At 43.2% G+C, this 21,656-nt stretch overlaps 1 long non-coding RNA gene across 1 annotated transcript; it reads right to left on the bottom strand.

The window, feature by feature from the left end:
• Positions 1–13,040: 13,040 nt before the first annotated feature.
• Positions 13,041–17,691, bottom strand: LOC102546353 (uncharacterized). Its single transcript, XR_015671289.1, has 3 exons — positions 17,622–17,691; positions 15,121–15,265; positions 13,041–14,949 (listed from the first exon to the last, which is right to left on the bottom strand). It is a non-coding gene; the product is annotated as an uncharacterized LOC102546353 (long non-coding RNA).
• Positions 17,692–21,656: the final 3,965 nt, after the last annotated feature.

The raw sequence follows: 21,656 nt of genomic DNA, 5'->3' as shown, positions 1-21,656 counted from the left end.
GGCCAGCCTGCATCATATGAACCTTGTCTCAAGAACTAACTCAGCGCTGGCAAGGTGGCTCAAGATCAGGACACCAGGACCCGAGCTCAAGCCCCAGAAGCCACACAAAGGAGGGGACCAACTGTCTCCCAATTTGCCCTCTGACTTCCACATTTGTTTCATGGTGCTCAAGTCTGGGTGCACGCACACACACACATGAGCTCACAAATACACAAACAAGCATGCATGTAAATGCATCTCTGATACGTTTTTCCTGCCTTAAACAATGACTGTATCTTATCCCTCCTTAGATAAGCATTTCCTGTGCAGCTGCTGACTTGAAATTGAGGTAGTTTCAGTTGGAAAGCAGCAATCTGAATTTATTGTGTAATGACCTCATGACAAGTTTGTACAGATGTTTTTATGAGCAAATCCTTATCAGCATTTTGAATGAACATCTTGCTCTTTCCCACAAATTTCAAGATTCCCCAGGGGAAAGTAGTTTATACTTAAAATTGACTGAAAGTCTATTTGTAGGAATTTTCTTGTTGATTATACACACAGAAACACATACTCTTACATACATAACACACACACTCACACACACACTCACACACACACTACCACATTCCCACACGAACACATACAGGCAGACACGCACTCACACAGGCACACACTCATACACATACACACACCACACACACACACTAACATATATATAGACAGACACACACAGACACACAGGCATATAAACACCTCACATACACACACACACACACACATACCACATACACTCACACACTCACATACTCACACACAGACACTCACACGTACACACACAAACCACACACGCAAACACTTACCTATATAGGAAACAATGGATAATATACCACTAAAGACCAGCCATGAAGCTCACTGTAGACATGGGCTTGCGTTAAGAAAGGAACCAAACATAGAATGCTTCACTGTAGTAAAGTTTTGTCCTATTGTCTCTAGATTTACTCAGAAAGCTTCAGTTTCAATGACACAAACCCTATGCAGACCTTCATTAAGGAAAAAGAGCCCTACCCTGATCTCCACTGAGATCTTCTTCTATCTTAACATTTCCAGGCTTATAGGCCTGACCACTGACTTCCACATAGGAATAAGTTATTTTGCTTTTGTTGTAAGCCTTTCCATAAGGCAAAGCTGTGCCACTGTGGAAAACCTGTCCTGTAAGAGAAAAAAGGTAATTTGGATCAAGTATAGATACACAGTAATCTCTGTGTAAACAAAAGGGAAACAGAGTAGTGAGAGGACGAGACATGGAATGCCTTTCTTCCGTGGCAGCATCTAAAACCATTTTTCTCATATAGCATGGACTAGCTGGGAACAATGGCTTATAAGATCTCATCCTGGTGATTTTTTGATTGCCGTGATGAAACACCATGATCAAGCTAACGTATAGAAGAAAGGGTTTACTGGGGACTTGCTTACAGTTTCAGAGGATGAACCTATGAACATCGTGGTATAGAGAAGAGAAACAGGCAGGCAGGTGTGGTACAGTGGCTGAATGCTTGCATCTGACCCACAGCACAGGCAAAAAGAAAGAGCTATCTATCACTTGGACTTTTGAAACCTCAAAGCCCACCTCCTGTAACATATACCTCCTCCAACCACACCCCACCTACGAATCCTTCCCAAACAATTCCACCAACTGGAAACAAAACATTCAAATATATGAGCTCGTGGGGGTCCATTCTCAGTCAAACCTCCACAGATTTCAAATTGAAATTAAGTGTATTGATATTTTCTACCCATATCTCTGTTCAATCTCTGTGTCTATGGTGAAGATAAACGGTGGCTTGAAATAGGAAAGGATGGTTTGAAGTTAGGACTTTGTGCTCTATCTGGTGATTTATATGAACTTAGGATCTATAATGCCCTTCAGATGGCTGAGTCTCTGTGCCCTCCCCTGTAAGAATGGCTTGATAATGCTCCTCTCACAGACGTGTGTGCTCAGTTACTATTTTATTTTACTTATTTACATTTAACTTTGTGTGTGTGTGTGTGTGTGTGTGTGTGTGTGTGTGTGTGTGTGTGTGCATGCACATGTGGGAATGTGCCTGAGTAAATTTATGTACACCATGTGCATGCAGGATCCTTCAGAGGCCAAAAAGGTTGTCAGGTCCCCCAGTGTTAAAGGTGGTGTGAGCCTCCCTGTGGGTGCAAAGAGTTGAACCCAGGTCCTCTACAAGAACATTAAGTACTCTTAAGCACCGGGCAATCTTCAGCCTCCATATATTATATAAATGACTAACTTAATAGACCCTCAGTAAAATAGTATATAATTATTGTAAGGGCTAATGATGATTCTTTTAAAAATATTGGCAATGGGACAGTAACACTTATACCTAAGAATTTGATTTGGTGCCTTCGAAACTACTGATTTTAAGGAAATTGAGACCTTGCAGCCTTAATCTGGCATATTGTTCATTTTTCTACTTTTCAGTAATTAAAAACAACAGAGACATGATGTTTTGCCCTGGGTGGGATCCTCAGTACCATCCACTTCCAAAAGAAAAAATGATTAATATTTTTCTTAAAAAGGAACAAAAACATAGTTGTGAGATGAGTTCCCAGTGTATCCCCTTATGGGACAGCCATAAATCCCTGTGTCTTCTCTCTTGGGCATAGCAAATATGTCTGTGATGGCTCTGGGCCACCTTGATTCCTTATAAGGAAGAAAGACAAAATGCAAATCTTGAGAATTCTGGCTGTTCTTTCTATACTTAAAAACTTGTAGTTTATTTTCATTAATTTATTTATTCACTTTACATCCTGAATGCAGTCACCCTCTCCCAGTCTCTCCTTCACACTGTCCCCGCCCCCATCTTCCTTTCCCTTCTCCTCTGAGAAAGGGAAGCCCTACTCGGGGATCCAACCCACCCCGGCACTTCAAGACACTGCAGGACGAGGCACATCCTCTTCCAGTGATGCCAGACAAGGCAGCCCAGTTAGGGGAGCAGGATCCACAGGCAGGCAACAACAGACTCAGGGACAGCCCCTGCTCCAGTTGTTGAGGGACCTGCATGAAGACCAAGCTATAGTTTATTTTTCATATATATATATATCCTTCAGAATATGTATGTTCCTCAAGGCCACTGCTTTGCTAAGACTTGTAATGTGATTTAGAGAAGCTAAAAACAATGAGCAAAGGCAAGTCAGACAAATGCAAACCATCTTGACCTCAACTCCTCCCAGTTGAGGGTGAAGGGATACAGTGAGAGAGGGATTGATGGTGGAGAACATTATGCTCCTCAATAAGCACAGATTGTGACTGCAGCCTTCAGAACTGTGTACAGGATAGATAGCAGTGTACAGGATAGACAGCAGTGTACAGCAATAGAGACTCATGGGGGGGAATCAATCATGTCTTCAAAATAAATAAGGATGTTAAAAATCTTCGGATTCTCTGAAACAATTATAAAAATGGCTACCAAAGTTTGGTTCCCAAATAAGCAATTTGTGACAGGTGTGGTGGCACATGCATACAATCCTAGGACTCAGAAGCAAGACGGTGAACTTGAAAACAGTCTGGGATACCTGATAGCCTAGTTTAGGGGGCAGGGGCAGGGAAAGAAGCCAAATAAACAAACAATAAATAGGAAAAAGAAAGAAATTATGATTATTTCACAAAGTTAAGGAAAAATAAGGAATCCTCTGAGTAGACTCAAATAGAGTGAAAATGAATCACAAAGCAAAAAAAAAAAAAAAAATCTAAGAGACCGGCGAGATGGCTCAGTGATTAAGGGCACTGACTGCTCTTCTAGGGGACCAAGGTTCACTTCCTTGTACCCTCATGGTTCACAACCATCTATAATTCCAGTTCCAGGGGATCTGACACCCCCCCACACACATGTATGCAGAGAAAACACCAATCACATCAAAATAAAAACAAAACTAAAACTAAGCCAATAATCACCATTGCTAGAAAATGTTATATGAGGTGCCTGAAACTACAGGGTGACTCCAAATTATGCCCTGAAGTTACTTGTCTTAGAACTTGCAATGCTATATCAAATGAAAAGAATTAATGAAAGATATAGCCAATTTAAAATTTAGGACTAAAGAGAATAAAACAAATTCAATAATAAAGATAAATGAAGGCACTCTCACTAATAACACGTGAGAAACTAATGCGTTTAAAAGAGAAGCTAACGTGTCAGAACTTTTGTTTCTTATGAAGATAATAAAACCCCAATTAATAACTTGAAGAAAAATGACATCAAAATGTGCTGATGAAGAAATGCACAGTATAATCATGAACAGGAAAGCTAGAAGCACCGACAACTTTATTAGCATGTAGTTAAAAAACAAAAGTAAGCATGGGAAAAACAAATTAATAAAATAGATCCCGGAAAAATAAAAGCTCTTGAAACTTAATTACACAAAAATGAGAAAAGTCTCACATTACATTACATTTCGCTTTCGCCCTGTACTGCTCACTCAGAGGGTTGGGAAACAACAGTTACATCGAAAGGCATGGACACTGCTTTGCAACACCCACCGTCTCATGACGTCATTGTGGCACAGGCAATGTGAAATGCTTAGAGCTTTCAAAGTAAAAACTGAAAGCTTGTAAAAGGAAACGAAAACAAATGGACAGATGCACCATGGGTGATCTTGGCTAGACACTTAGTATGCTAAAGATTTCTTCCTTTGTCAGACTCATTTCTGGGAGGAAGGTGAGTCCAGCGAAATGTCCTACAGGGTTGTCTTAGGTGGGAGGACAGCCCTCAGAGTCACTGGGAGTGACTGTGATTAAGGAGGGAGGTCAGCAGTAGAGACACACAGGTAGGTGGATATAGCATTGAGAAGAATCTGGAAACAAACTCATACATCTGTGGTAAATGGATTCCTGAGGTAATCAGTGAGCTAAGGACGTGTTTAACATCATCAGTATTTCTTGATAATGATTGCGTTTCATGTGTCTTATTAAAGAAAACCTTGAAGGGCTTCTGTAATTACTCCGTTCTTCTAACACCTTTTCCTCCCTGCTCTCCCCTTCTCCATTCTTTCCTCCTTCTCTGCCTACCTCTCTTCTGTGTGCTCTCTGGCAGATTTTCATGTAACCCAGGCTGACTTTGAACTCACTGTGCTGCTGAGGACAGCTTGGAACTCCTGCTCATACATCTTCCTTCCTGATGCTGCAGTTTCACTCCCTTGCCACCGTACTCTTGTCTTCACACCAGGCTTCACTCTGCCTCCTGTGCTGTGTCCCCATGCCTCTAAGTGATCTCCTAAATATTCTCTGGCTGCCCATTATACCAGACTCTTCAATGGATGGAGATGGATTCTGTTCCTGATATGAAGTACAGATTCTTATAAATAAGAATGTTTTCCACAGGGGAAATCCATTGTCTCAGTCTGATACTCAACGACTAATCCATCATCAGTCAGATTTCATGTATTTCTGCATGTTTCCTGGGATGTTGTCTCTAGCTTATTTAAATTTGAAAACGATGCCCAATCTCATTAGTCACAGAAATGCAAACTAATCCATTTCAAATTCATCATCTTGGCCAGGTCAAAGCTTCCAAGAGCATTTGGTGTTTACACAGACCCAGAAGCACTGCTGCTGGAGCGATACACACAGAGCCCTTTCAGAGAAACTGAACAACACTCTCGTAAATTTGAGCTCTGAGAACTGGTAGTTCAGCTCCTAAGGGCATTCCTCAGAAAAGTCCTTCCTCACACGTACAGCACGGTGCACACTCTATATACTATGATTCTGCATAAAGAATCACTCACTGCCTCTGAGCTAAAACTCTGCAGTGAAGCCACACACCTGGCCAAACAGCTTCACCGTGCAAGCTGCACTAGCCTCAGGAGCGTGCGCTAACATGGAGAAACCTGGAATTAGGCCCGGAGTGAAAAGAAGCAGTTGCCAGAGGAACATGTTGCAGACAAAAACGTTAAAGGATATATACAACAGTGATAAATGTTTTTAAAAGGACAAGGGGTGAACATTCACTTTGATGGGTTGACTGTTCAAGATGTTGATGCCACATTAAAATAATTGTGGAAAATGTATCTATAAATTGATGTCAACTCCCATACATACTACATGATTGATAATGATATTTTTTACGGGAAATAATCACCATATTATGTTGGCACAGTAGCCTTCAAGGCCACTAAGGACAGCTATCGGGGCTCTAGTGAGGCCCATTAAAGGAAACTGATTTCCTTCTCTCACAAGTGCAGGATTTACCTCTAGCCTTGGTCAGATACAGAACGCTCTGATCTGCCTGAACGATTACACCTATGGCTGTCTCTGGGGATAGTTATCCAGATGAGCCTGTCAGTTTTCTACTAGAGAGACCACCACCCAGGAGGCCCAAGTCAGCTAAAGCCATGTTAAAGACAAGATGTGCTTTGCTTCCTAAAGGTGCCTCCTGAGGGCAGTCACGCAGAAAGCCACATCCTCTGCTAAGCCTGGTGGATTTTCTGGGTTACTCAGAAAAACAATTTGTCTCTTCATTTTCTTCCTTTTATCTCTTTTCCCCGAATGTAAGCATGCTTCCCTTGACACTCTGGCCTTCCTCAACTCTCTCAGTAACTGGCCCATCCCTCTGCCACATGGTTATCTCTCTTCCTCTTTTTCTCCCTCCTCCTGGCAGTTGTTGGATATCCAGGTTGCCTACCCTGTTATTTTCCCTTAAAATTAAGAAAAAAGAAAAGAAAAAAAAGAAAAAAATGTCCTCAAGTCTGTTTTTAAAACTGTCCTTTTAATGAGATTTTTAAAAATTCTTCATTGGTAAAACTGAGACCCCCAAAGGGAGAACCCCAATTTCTCCAATAATATATAAGACCTAATGTGGGGATTCCCTAAAGTTTCCTGTAATAATAGAACATGAATTATAGGAATTGTTACTTTTTATATTTATATATGTGGATGTGTTCTTGTATGTGCCTTCCTATGTGTATGAGTGTATATGTGTATGTGTGTATGTGTGTGAGTGTGTGTGTGTGTATGTGTGTGAGTGAGTGTGTGAGTGTGTGAGTGTATGTGTGTGAGTGAGTGTGTGTGTATGTTTGTGAATGAGTGTGTGTGTGTGTGTGTGTGTGTGTGTATGTGCGCATGCACACGTGCGCATGCGCTCCAGCACTCATTTAAAGGCCAGATCCTGAGGATCAAACTTGGCCGCAGGCACCTTTATGCACAGAGCCATCTTACCAGCTCAGTACCAGGCAATCTTATGTACCATTTTACAGGTTCCTTCTGGAAATTAAACACCACAGAAGCATGAAAACCCCTTGACAACTTTCCAGAAGAAAAGCACGCTGTCCAGAGAGTGTCAGCCCAGGCTCAGCGGCTCCCGATGAACCCACTGATGGCTGCATGCGTTTGGCCAGGATCCTCTTCCTGCTCATCGTCTCCTCTCTCCTTCCCTTTCAGTTCTTCTGGTTTGTTTGTTTGTTTAAGTATGAACCTGAAGCTTGCTGGTTTGCTAGACTCGGTGGACAGCGAGCCCCAGGGGTTGCTAGAAATACAACATATGTGGTCAAGCCCAGCTTTAGAACCTGAGACCTGAACTCAGATGTTTATGCACTCACTACCAGCAAGGCATCGTGGGAAAAGGTTAAAGTAATTTTAGTTGCCAGGAAAGCAAATCAAGGTTTCTAATGGCTATAGGAAGTGGAGGATGTGGCCAAGGGAGCTGAGAATCTGTAATCAGAGTCAGGAGACCGGGAGACAAAACAGTAAAACTTTCAGGACAGCAATAGGGACAGTCAGGGACTCTCTGATAGTGCTAGAAGTGCTCTGGAAATTGTGTCACCTAACTTGTGTGTCTGTGCAAACGTGTACACACGCTGTCTGCTCAGGGAGGTGCTTGTCGACAGTGTGCCATTCCCCAAGCACACCTGCTATTAAATGCTGTCCTTTATCTATGCAGGGTTGGTAGAGGTTGGAGACACCATGCCCTCTAAGTGATGGCTGTCTTTATTTTCCAGTGACAGCTTTATAAAGAGTCACCTTGGACTTTTCTATAACTTCACTCCAAATTATATATCAAAATCAGTTGTTTACTGTAGTTTCTAGAAACAATTACACAAACCACGCTGTGAATGATCTTGTCAGACTTCTTACCCTGTAGCCCAGCAGGCCTTGAACCCTCAGCCCTTTTGCATCACCTTACCAATCGCTTGTACTGTTTACTTTTTATTGACTTCCTCGACGTCCCTAAATTATGCATTAAATTTGCTTCCTAGTTTGATTTATTCCTTGCAGTAACTAAAGTCTACTGTTATCTTGAAATTTGCAGTAAACCATGATTGAGCCACATCAGAAAAGCATTGGATTAAAAGACCTTCTCAAATGGGAACAATGGAAAAATCTCAGTTATTCCTTTCCTTCCAAAGACAGCTGACATTGAGGGAATGAATATCTGCAAAGGACTGATGTGTTTTGTAGCTCCGTCGGGAGTCACACACAGCAGCAGCCTCAGTGCCGGTCCAGTGGGGCTCCTCTAAAGAGGCTGTAACTTCCTCAGCCTACTCAGGCCTCCCTTGATGTCTTAATTCAGATCAGAGTCCGGATTCTTTGCTCATCTTCCATTCACTTTCTCTAGAAACAGCCAACCCACAGGATTACATTTATGAGACAGTTTCCCAAGACGCAGGAATGACGCTGGCGGTTCAGCCTTGGGCTGTCGATTTCTCAATTTCATTCTGACCTCTGCTCACTGCCAGCTCTTCAGAGTTTTTCCTGGGCTACTTCTTAGCGGTTTTCTGGGAACCCTTCTGGTAGACAATGGGGAAACAAAGAGGAACGGATCCAGTCCACTTCTGGCGCTGAGAAAAGCCCTCCCCTGGCAAAAATTCAAGCCTGGGGGTGGGGTAGAGACCAGAAAGAAAGAAACAAATTGTTCAACCAGCTCCTGGATTGAAGGAAATTACTTCAGATATTGGCAGAAACTGAACAATCTTTATCACATAGATTCAGGCTATTTTTAAGGTGGATCTCCTGATTTGTTTTGTGGATTTCCAGGGTGTGTCTCATTCAAGATTTCACTCTCCCAGGAAAATCTATGAAGTTGATCAAAGAAGCAAGACTCTACCTCTGTAAACGGTGGATTGCTGCTGGACGCTGTAACAGGTGAGGCCAGTGTTTGAGGTCTTTCCTGGCAGTTAGGACAACTGCAGTAAATCGTTAGCAGCATATACTGCAAGCAGGCTGGCTCAGATGTGTTCACGTTTACTGTTATACAGAAAGAACGTGCCTGGGAGCTTTGCTAAGAGTGTGTAGTACTCTTCCATAGACCTGCATTTGATTTCGAGCACCTGCATCAAGCAGACCGCAGTCGCCGGCAGCTCCAGGTCTAAGTTACCCCTGACTCTGGCATCTTTGAGCACTGCACACATGTTCACAAACTCAGACTCTGAACACATGAAGGGACTCTGACCAGCAAGAGCCTGGTGAGCATGGCTCTGGAAGGCCTTCTCCCCCATTCCCTCTGCCTTGCTAAATAAAGCCCATTAGATTATATTCCTGAAGCTAGCTAGCTACCAAGGTCCATTCCCTTATTTGGCCACTTCCTCCTCCTGATGCTGAGTACCACGGTCAGTCCAGCTATCAAAGTATTGAAGTCTGGCAGTCAAAGCCTGCTTTGGGTCACCTAATTAGCATGCCCAATTAAAATTAAGCGCCTCATTCTAACAGGGAGTTTCCCCTTTGACCTTTATAAACTGCCATTTTCCTATGCGCAACGTCTGCTCCTCTATCCAGTCCTTTGTCCCGGGGACAAATACTGTCCTGCCCTCTCTCTCCCTTGTTCCCTTCCCCTTCTCCCTCTTCCTCTATCTCCTGTCTCTGTTCTTATCTCCTGCCCTCTGTCCCTTTGGAGCAAATAAATCTCCTTTGTGCTGAGAACTTGGTCTTACAGGTCCTGGGCTGATACTTTTCCATTCATACTTAATGAAAATTAAATTTAAAAAGGAAAGTATTTTTGATATTAGCACTGATAATTACTATGAACTGATAAGATTGGAACATATAAACTAGATATGAAAATAAATTCATTTTCTTTGTAGCTCTAATAGCACTTCTGGAGAAGTCTAAAGAAAATCCGATCATAAATGTAATAAATAAAATCACGAAGCTAGCTAGACATGGCGGCACACTCCTATAATCCCAGAGCCTGAGAGATCAGCATCCGGGATCCCAAGGCAATAACAACATCGTGAAATTGATCCAACTCACAGGAGCCAGGAACAAGTTTTGAAATCTGGAAGTTAACATTTTCCTTTCAGCCACCTTTTGATGCCATCAAGAGACTAAAGCAAAGCCGATTTTGTACACTTGAATGCTCTCAACACAAAACCCAGATATTTGTTTGTCTTCCATCAGGAAAGCTATGTAACAATGTAACACTCTCCCGTGCTGGCAGACGGCAGCCTATGGGAGCACATCCGCAGTCCGTCTTTCCCCTAGGCTTTGTTTTGGCTTTTTTTTTGAAAGTTCATATTTGGAGGAATATAAGAAGAGAAGAGATACATGGAAATATTTGCTTGATCATCTGTGTTCTCCTGATGAAATGAAAAATTTTTTTCAGAAAATGCTTGGATCAGATTAAACAACATGGCTAAGAAATAGGGGGCAAAGGAAGGGGCTGGAGCAGAGCGGCTGTGGCTGGGAGAACCCCCGGCCATATCTAAGCTTATTTAAATGCACAGACAGGTTGAGTGATACAGAACAACACAGAGCATCCTGCAGGGTTTCTTTCTAGTTTCTTCCCGAGTCTCCCGCCAGCCCTGACGGACTCTACTTCACGTGACATTTCTTTTTTACTTTTCAGTCTTTTCAAACAATAACAAGAAACGCAGGAAGGTGTGGACCGTGCAGCTGCAGGACTCATTGTTCTCCATCCACTGAGAGTGGTGGAGGACGGAGAGGCCCACCCCGTGACACGTGATGCGAGCGACTAGAGTTTGGGGTTTGCGTGACTCGGGTCTCGCCTTTCCCCAACAAAGTGAACAAGTCAAGGCCTTGTTACCTCACCTTTGGAAAATCGAGCTGTCCAGCATGGCCCCCCCCGGGGTTGGGGTAGAGCTGCTGAAAGTGTGACTCTATAATGGGACTCTCCTTGACACTGCCACCAAGCAAAAGGCCGATGGGTGGCTTGTCTTTGTATGTACTTTGTCCTTCGACGGTTATCCTGGAACACTTAGGAAGAGGAAGGAGACGCAACCAAGCCTAAGGCCAGCTACAAGGGCCTACGGAAGTCCCAATTCCTGCCTCGGAAGGAAACATAGATTCTAGAAGGAAGAGAGAAATACTCCCAGATATAAACAAAACAAAAACAAACAACAACAAGACTATTTTGCATAGTTCCTATGCAGGATGAAACATTTATTTCCCACAGATAATCAATTACTCTTTTCCTTCATTGCTGGGAATGAGGGCCAAAGACTTGTGCTTGGGAGGCAAGCTCTAACCACTGAGCTTTATCCCCAGTCTCCTTTATTCTTAGTGAAAATGTTCAGATTTCACTCCCGCTTTAGGGGAAGAGAGATGCTTCCTGAGTGTTTGTTCCTGAGAAATGAAATCTCAGGGTTCCAGAGTGCTGTAAAGAAGCCACACAATATTATTTATCTCCAGAGAAAGCACTCCCTGCTTGAGGATCCTTTTATGTTGACACTGGCCAAGGACTGGCTGCTGAGTTCTGCATCATGTCTTAGGTCATGGAAAGGTTCCAGAAATGACAGTTTTCTTCCTGAGTATTATCGGGTATGGGCTCCACCCTGTTCAAATGTTCAGGAATGCACAGGGGGAAATAAACAGAAGCGTTTACTTGTCTTATCAGCAGGGCCTGCTAGGTGTGTGCAGTGGAAATTACCCCAAGCAGGAAGTCATTTAGGAGGTTTAGCTGTGTTAGTGAGGTCCATGAGGGAGCTGAAGCAGTACTAAGATGAGGCAATGTTACACAGTTTGTGTGTGTGTGTGTGTGTGTGTGTGTGTGTGTGTGTGTGTGTGTGTGTACCTGTGTACCTTCATTCTGTAAAAGGAATCTGCACTTTTCATCAGCTCCTCCATTTTTATACATAGGCCAAGAAAGTTAAGAACCATTGTATCCATGGAGTACTACTCAGCTATCAAAAACAATGACTTCATAGGCAAATGGAGTGAACTGGAAAATATCATCCTGAGTGAGGTAACCCAATCACAGAAAAACACACTTCGTATTATGCTTTCATTGATAAGTGGATATTAGCACAGAAGCTCAAATTACCCAAGATGCAATCCACAGACCACAGAAAGCTCAAGAAGGACGACCAAAGTGCAGATGCTTCACTCCTTCTTAAAAGGGGGAACAAAAATATCCATAGGAGGGGATATGGAGGCAAAGTTTAGAACAGAGACTGAAGGAACACCCATTCAGTGCCTGCCCAATATGTGGCTCATAACTAGGTAAGATTGATGAAGCTAAAACGTGCATGCTGAAAGGGACTGGATATAGATCTCTCCTGAGAGACACAGCCAGAGCGTGTCAGATACAGAGGCGAATGCTAGCAGCAAACCACTGAACTGAGAACAGGATCTCCTTTGGAGGAGTTAGAGGAAGGATTGAAAGAGCTGAAGGGGCTTGCAACCCCATAAGAACAACAATGCCAACCAACCAGAGCTTCCAGGGACTAAACCACTACCAAAAGACTGTACATGGACTGACCCAGGGCTCCAACTGCTTATGTAGCAGAGAATAACCTTGTTGGGTCACCAGTGGAAGGGAAAGCCCTTGGTCCTGCCAAGGTTGGACCCCCTTGCAGGGGAATGTCAAGGAGGTTATTAAGGGGGGGTGGATGGGGGAAACAACCTTATGGGGGAGAAGGAGGAGGGGATGGGGACTTATGGACAGGAAAGCGGCAAAGGGAATAACATTCGAAATGTATATAAAGAAATATATCCAATAAAAAATAAAATAAAATATAAAATAATAATAAAAAAGCCATTATAGATTAAAACTTTGAAAAAGTACCTATGCTCTGAGGGGTAAAGACTGAAGATCTAGCTTATTGTCAACCGTTTTTAATATCATCTGGTACAGTGCTATATCAAACAGATTGCAAAGTGATAATTAGATTCATATTGGTGTGAAGTACAGATGCTAATTAGCTTAGTTGATTGTACAGTCAGTGATCTCCTGCCTGGTTTACCGAACCACAGTGGGATTTGTACCATTTGTACAGAAATAGGGATGAATGGAAATTGACCAGAAGGTTTGGAGAGGCATCCTTCTCTCTAAAGACGATGTGTAGAGTAGTGAAGTGTGGCTGTAAGGACCCCTCCTGGCTCAGTTCAGATCTCTACCCCGCCTTCTGGGCCAGCTTAAATGCTCTTCCTCCTAACCTACCTCTAACGTAGAATCATGGCACCTTAATTCCCTGACCTGCTTCCACATGGTGCTTTAATTCATTAAGGAATGTCTTATCTTATAACCCTCCCACCTCCCTCCTGCACAGTGGGATAGCATTCAAAACTCTAAGAATCTCATGATTGTTGTATTTTTCAAATGCAGTGAAATGCAAAAGGTAATCTGAACAAAGCCGTGACAAGTCTCTGTTTATAAAATCCCGTGCCACCAGACCAGAGGTTTATTATCTTTACACAGAGACTCTGAGCATCGTATCGATATTGAGAAGTGAACAGCACAGAATCTCTGTATTTGACTTTGCATATAAACAAAAGTATTAGTAATTATCATAATGAAATTTACATGAGCCAAATAGTTGTTCCAATCCTAAACTTCTATGTTGTCCTTTAAATAAAGATAATAAGTCTCTGGTTTTGGTGGTACGAGATGTATGTATTGGGAGTATATGATGTGATATTTGGATGTGCCTTAGCATGGGAAAGCATACAGTCAGTTGTCTGTTGTTGTTCTGTAGTACCTCACTAAGTTTGCCTAAGACACGTCAGAATTATGTGCCACACAGTCTATAGATGTCCACTGGTCATTTACTGGATCGTTAGTTTGTGTCTTTCATATTGTCACATGTCCTCATTGCTCCTGGCCTTGTGTTACAGTGGCACCCCCACACCTGCCGACGTAGTCTTCTCTCTATATATATAGATTGGCTTTGGCAGGGGAAGCCTCTCCTCTCCAAGTTGAATGATTGTCTGGTAGTTCAACTGCCAGTGCTGGTGTGAGTTTGTTTACAGGCTTCTTGGGCTGTCAGTGTATAGGCCTGTTCTAGGATCCAACCTGAAGTCTGAGTCTACCAGGGTGGCATGGTGAGGTGGTGGGCTTGGAGAAGGATGCCAGTTATAATAACTAATGTTCCCGGTTTGTCTTCAGTGACATCGTACTTGTGGGAGGAATGGAGGTATGGTGTGAAATCACATGTTAAACAAGTAACATAGTAAAGCAAGCCGGCCATTGCTCAGACATCAGGCAAGGCTGTGCATTATTGACAAGCAGCAGAAGAGCTCATAGGTGTCCACGCTGTGAAGGTCCGAGGCCAAACAAAAACAGCCTAAAAACCTGTGGCTTCCAAACATAGGAAAAATTAGTGATTTTTAATCTAGTATCTTAAATCTTCTAAGGTTTTCAAATCATGCTGTGTTTGGTTCTCATAACAAACAGCGTTGGTGGGGACAACTGGTACATCTGGATCGCTGCTGCATTCTCAGTTTCAAGTTTTTAGAGAAGTAATAAAGAATAATTTAAATCAGGTAGGTGTTGGTGTTTTTTTTTTTTTTATAATGGGACAAATAGCACATGTTTTCAGCTTTTGACTCCACATGATCTCTTAGAATTTCCCAACCCTACCATTTTAATATAAACCCAACAAAACCTCAAGTTAATGGATAAGTGAATGGGTCAGTTTCAGGAGATGTGTGAACAAGCAAAAATGCCCATGGTCCATCCTGCTTCTACAAAGTGATGCCGGAAATCAGTGTGGGATGTCCAATGTCCAGCCGGTCTGGAAGGGCAGGAAAGACTAATGAGAAGGGAAGCATCCTGTCTGAGGACACAGATTACAAAATATTTTTGGTTTGAAAACTATTGTATCTGTTCTGGTATATCCATCAGAGAAAAGAACAAATCTCAAACACTTCTTCTATAAGCTCTGAGGGAAGCTAAGACATCATACCTTGTTACCATGGAGACATGAGGGAGGGCATGTAGACAAACGGATCTCAGTCATGCAGAACAAGAGGAACCAGCCTTCTCCCTGGCTGTGTGGGGCTGACCTGTTTGGGTGTTTTCTAACGTGCTGGGGTGTCCTCGGATGCACACTGGAAGGTAATTTGTTATGAAGCAACATGAACAATGAATATAGGATAAGAGGGAAATCTCTATATGCTTTCACATGCAGTTCCACAGTTCCTTCGTGGTTAGAGAGGAATTAAGAAGTGGGAGGAATTAAATGAACTGATTATTTTACTCCTGGGAACCTACACACACACACACACACACACACACACACACACACACACACAATACACACTGTCATATATAACATTATGAATATAGTGTGTTAGTAATTATGTATAGTCCATTTCAAGTGTGGTTTTGGCCTGTTCATTCACATCTTTTCATTTGGGAGGAGGAAATGAGAATCTTAAAAATGTCTTCTGAGAGCCCAATTTTCAACAATTCCGGTCCCATCGGGGGCTGTGGCTGGATGAAACAGCCCGCTTCACAGTTACTAGGTAGACAAACAATCCCTCCACAGCTGGAGCGATGACCCTTGCTGACTGTTCTCGTGAGAAACATACATTTGATGTGAAGAACCGGCGGACACAGTCTCAAAGCAATCCTTTGATCTCTTGGAACTACTCCATCATCCTGAGGCACAACTCAGGTCTGTTTCCAGCACGGCTTCTTATTTGACCTCAAACATTTATTGTGGTTTTGCATTCTAGGTGGCAAGACATGAAAACCCGGAAAGAGAGAGAGAGAGAGAGAGAGAGAGAGAGAGAGAGAGGAAGAAGAAGAAGGAGGAGGAGGAAGAGGAGGAGGAGGAGGAGGAGAGGGGAGAGGAGGGGAGGGGGAGTGAGGGGAGGGGAGGAGGGGAGGAGGAGAGGAGAGGAGGAGGAGGAGAGGAGAAGAGGAGAGGAGGAGAGGAGGAGAGGGGAGAGGAGGGGAGGGGGAGTGAGGGGAGGAGAGGAGAGGAGGGGAGGGGGAGTGAGGGGAGGGGAGGAGAGAAGGAGGAGAGGAGAGGAGTGGAGGAGGAGGAGAGGAGAGAGAGAGAAGGAGGAGGAGGAGGAGAGGGGAGAGGAGGGGAGGGAGAGTGAGGGGAGGAGAGGAGAGGAGAGGAGAGGAGAGGAGAGGAGAGGAGAGGAGAGGAGAGGAGGAGGTTTTCCACAGCATCCAGCACTCTAAGACACTACAACTCAAGCACAAGATTTATGTATGTTTTGTTTTTGACCATTGATTTGTTTCTTGGACATCAAATCCCCGCCCCCCCCCCCCCCCCCCCGTTGGGGCTGGTGTTGGAGTCACACAAACAGTGCTGGTTTCACCTTTTGCCACTTTCGAATCCTCATTTCCGAAGACCTAACGAGGTTTGTTTCCTGTATGTCATAGGGGTTGTCTGTTTTTTCCTTCCCCTTAAAGTGGGACATTTGACAATGACCTGCTGTTTTGTTTTCCTCAGCAAGCTGTGGCTCATCTAAAGACAATCTTTATCGACCAAAGGGCATTTAGTCTACAGTTGTGTAAATTTTGACAGGACTTAAAGGAGAAAGGTCTCATTATCTGAAGAGGAACCTCTTTGACATCCAAAATGGGTCCACATTAATCCACAGTGACACAAGTAGATAGTTTTGTGTTTAGCTTTGACTTTCATAACTGTAGAACATTGAGAAACACATTAAATCTCTTTCAACCTTTGCATGTGTGAAATCTGACAGAACTACATTGTCCTTGAGATAGTCTCTGACGACAATGTTGCCCAAAGTTTTCATAGTACAAGATAGCAAAGGTCTGCAAATCACCATAGGCTGGTAGGTCTCAGCTAGAGACAATCACTAAAAGCCTTGGTTCCGGGGCCTTATCAAATGTTGCTCCTGTTAGTGTGAATTTTTAACCTTTTCTTAAAATTTTGAATTTATTAAATACACTACCTATTCCCAGTGCATTTCAGATTTTGATTTACTGTTCTGCCACTGAAAAGCACATACTGCCATCTTGGAAAGTTCTGCCTACCAGTTTCTTCTCTAACTGCTGCTTGTTGCTGTTTTGCAGTAAAAATTAAAAAGGAACGTTTGCTATCAGTTCCCACAAGCCGGATCTGCTCGTTCCGGCTGCTACTCTGCCACGTGGTCTGTAAACTGCCGTCTCCTGGCTGTCTCCCTTTTAGTTCCTTGCGGCCCCCTAGGCAGTAGCTATCATCATCATCACACACACACACACCTCATCCTGCGGGCCCTGCACATTCTCACTTCACCAGGGCAACAGAACCAGATCCACGTGCTCCAACTGCCTCTCAGCCATTTCTTTCAAATCAAAGTTCCAGAAACTTGTAATTTAGTAATTAAATTTATACGTTAAAGTCTCAATCTACAATTTGTCCACACAATAAATTCACTGCCAACTGATAAAGATATAAACTGCCCACCTAGACAAGATAAAATCGACCTAGTTTACCTAAATCTGAACCATTTTCTTCCATGGACTCCATCTTGATCTCCCTCGCTCCTTCTCTTCCCTCCTTCCTAGACTTTTCCCCGCCTACCGCTCCTCCTCATCCAGTGATAGGCTTGCCTTATCCTGGACCCGCCTTGCTGCATAATGACATTATCCTACATGTTTCCTAAACCAACGCCCCATATTTTAGTTTGGTGCAGAATCATATATATATGAACAACTTTTAAAGTTACTTATAGATATGGGTCTCTCTTAGTTGGGGTTTCCCAGGCTGACAAAACACCCTGACCAAAAGCAACTTGGAGAGGAACGGGTTTATTTCATCTTATGCTTTCAGGTAACAGTGCATCACTGAGGAAAGTAAGGACAGGCTCGGAAACCTGCAGATAGGAACTGAAGCAGAAGCCACGAAAAATTCTGCTTACTGGCTTGCTCAGCTAGCTTTCTTTTTTTTTTTTTTTGTTTTTTTTTTGTTTTTTTTTTGTTTTTGTTTTTTCGGAGCTGAGGATCGAACCCAGGGCCTTGCGCTTCCTAGGCAAGCGCTCTACCACTGAGCTAAATCCCCAACCCCTCAGCTAGCTTTCTTATGCCTTCATTGCCCCCAGTGAGTTGAGCCCCCCTACATCAATCATGAATCAAGAAAATCCACTATAGACTTGTGTACAGGCAAATCTTCTGGAGGCATTTTTTTCAATTGAGAGGTCCCCTTTCCAAATGACCCTACCTTATGTCGACATTAAACTCACCAGCACAGGGTGGTTCGCTCTACGTATGTCTGTGCACCATGTGCATATTCTATGCCTGTGGAGGCCACAAAAATTAGATCGCTCGTTACCGGAGTTACAGATGGTTGTGAACTACTGCACAGGTACTGGAAATTAAACCCAGGTCCTCCTGAAGAGCAGCCAATGCTCTTAACTCCTGAGCCATCTCTCTAGCCCCTATATATAATAAATTGTATATCCATCAAGCAGTAGACTATGCTGAGGTACCAAATACCCTGCATAAAAATAGTGGCCTAAATGTCAAAAGAAATTTCACCTTAAGAACACATGACATTATGTTTTCGGTCTATGTTTATTCATTTTAATCCCTCAGCAACTTAATCCCTCAGTATCTTAGTTAAGGTTTTATTGCTGTGAAGAGACACCATGACTACAGCAACTCTTATACAGAAAGCATCTAACTGGGGCTGGCTTATGGTTAAGAGGTGGGAAGCATCTAGAGAGGTAGCTGAGAGTGCTACATATAGATCTTCAGGCAACAGGAAGTATGAGATACACGTTCTCCAAGAATGCCACACCTACTCCAAAAAGGCCTTACCTCCTAATAGTGCCCCTCCCTATGTTCACAGGAGCCAATTGCATTAAAATTACCACAGCAAGTTAATCAAAGTCATAGCTACTATGTCAAATATTGTATGTGCCAATTCTAAGAGCAAAAAATCCTGTGAAGGCTTACTCACTGACAATTAAATGAAAAATCCAGGAGCCTCATACATCCATTCTACCTACAGTGAGACTCAACTCAAGACTCATAGACCAGCATCATATGCCCCCACTAAAGGGATATATTGAAGTGTTGGCTGCAATATTAACACAAATCTTCAGATTCTAACTCAAAATGTAATTCTCCTAATGTCACTACTCTGGCACTGTACTGGAACTGTCTCTCAGTCAACACGGATTCAGTTAGTCTATATCCTGGATAGAGACAAAGATTATGGAAAAGATCAGTTTGAATTGTAAAAATATGACTTTACAGAATTTGTAAAATATGTAAAATTCTTCCCCTCCTCCTCATCTCTCCTCCCTCTTCCTTGCATCAATCACCATCATCACACTCACTTTTTTATTATTACCAGGGGCACACGTGTGGAGGTTAAAGGACAACTTTGTAGACTCAGTTCTCCCACCTTTAGGTAGCTGTTCTGGCGACTGTTAGCCTTTTGAGACAATTGCATTTATCATGCCCATCTCAGGGCCTTAAAGGATGTAGAGGTCCTCGTAGGCATCATGTGTGGTATGCAGACTTGGCTGCTGCACTGATAGTAGAAGAAACACAATAGGTTTGTCCTGTTTTCCTAGCCAAGTCCAAGGCAAGCCACTTCCCTTGTGTAAGCCAGCAGGCTGGGAGCTTTCCTCTACTGCTCCGTTCTCCCAAGACGATCACCTTCCTCTCCGTGATACCACATGCTCACCCACCAAGTCCACATTCTAGACAGCACAAATGCATGGAACAAAGTATGCATCATGAAATGCAAAAAGTACAAAGTACCCGGAAATGGTATTGAGCTTATTTGAAACGTCTTGGATATGACCAAGTTTTAATTGAACATTGTTAATAGAGATCTCACTTTAATTTTGTGCCTGCACTTTTTCTTTTTCACTCAGATAAAGATATATTTACTTTAAAATGAAAAGAATTAACGAATAGCTCCGCTAGACAGAGAGCAGGCATGTTTTCTGCACATTAGGAATGGGCCGTCTTCCAGCTCCAGCTCCAGGATGTGGGGCTGGTCTTCCCCATCTGGAAATTGCATTATGCTGAGGTCCCATGGTGGCTTGGCTCTTCCGTGCTTCCAGTACATCTCTTCACTCATGGAACAGTTGCATATGGTATGAGATTGTCACTTCTCAGTTGTGTTCTGGCCTTTTCTACAAATATTAGGAAACACTTTTGGAAAATTACATCAGCAAGGTTTGCGTTCCTAAACCTACTCATAGCACCTCAAATGACCAAATCACCTTTGATTTGGTAATAGTGAAAACCTATAGAGATTTGCTTTGGATTAGAAGCTGGGACCCAAACCTCCACCCCGAGTGCTGTGTGGACTTCCTTCAGTACACCAAGGTCAATAACAATGGCTTAGCAAAGAACTTAATCAGAAGAGCATGCCTACATTTGCTTCAGGAGGAAATCTCAAACAAGGCCAAACTTTCCTGAAGCAAAGCCTCATGCATAGCATAGGGTTGGAGAGAATCACACAAGTGTAGAAATCTGCATTCACCAAATGAAACTTTTGCCCTGGAGGAATGGAGTTGGGGGACATGGTGGTTGGACTGTATCTTACTGGCTGATGTGGAACATACAGAAAAGGCAAGAAAAGGTTCTGGAAATTTCCACAGGGCCTGAGGAAATGCTCCCGCTTGACTGTGTAGCTCTCAGCCTTGCTTAAGATGAGTCTGTGGAGGCAGGGAGTGGGCTAGTACCACCACAGCTTGTTTTCCTCTCTTCCCAGCTCATGAGTATATTTAGCTCCAAGTCAGGAAGAGGCTGAAACTCTTTAAAACTATCTCATAGATCTTCTTGTTTGTCAGGAAGAGGCTGAAAATCTGCAAAACTACTTTCATAGACCTCTTTGTGTGCTGTTGGAATCTGGGATAAAGTGATAACAAAGCATATAACGCATTCTCTACCCACTTCCCCCAATCCACTTGTGTGCTGGCGCTCTCCCCTCCTTCATCAACGCCTTAGTAACAAAGGGAGCACGATGCCCAGAGCTAGTAATCACGTGTGACTGGGACATTATCTTAACTTTAATCAATCATAATCTCTCAATTTGTGAAATGAAATTTATAGACCATACCTCTAATCACAGCACTTGAGAGGCGGAGGCAGGAGGACTATCCTCAGTGGCGTACCTTGGGCTAGATGAGACACTGTCTTGGACTGAAAAGGAGGGAAGGGTGAGGGGGCTCAGTCAGCACAGTGCTTACCCTGCAAGCATGACGCCCTCAGTTCTGCTCATAGTATGAGCTAGAAAACGTACAGCTCTGATAGCATGCACTTCTAGTCCTGATGCTGGGGAGGTGGGGACAGGAGAATCCAGATCCCACAGATCACCCAGCCTGGCCTACTGCATTGGCCCTCATCCAGTGAGAGAACCTGCCTCAAAAACAGGATAGATGGCAGCTGAAGAACAAGAGCCAAAGTTGTCTCCAACCTCCAGACACATGCACACACACACGCACACACATACACATGTTCACACAGAGACACACACAAGTAAAACGAAACATCTAAAATTAAAAT

This window comes from Rattus norvegicus, chromosome 2, assembly GCF_021556685.1.
Source record: "Rattus norvegicus strain SHRSP/BbbUtx chromosome 2, alternate assembly SHRSP_T2T, whole genome shotgun sequence".
NCBI lineage: Eukaryota > Metazoa > Chordata > Mammalia > Rodentia > Muridae > Rattus > Rattus norvegicus.
Note: the sequence above shows the minus strand (reverse complement) of the source record. Positions and strands in the feature narration are given on the sequence as shown.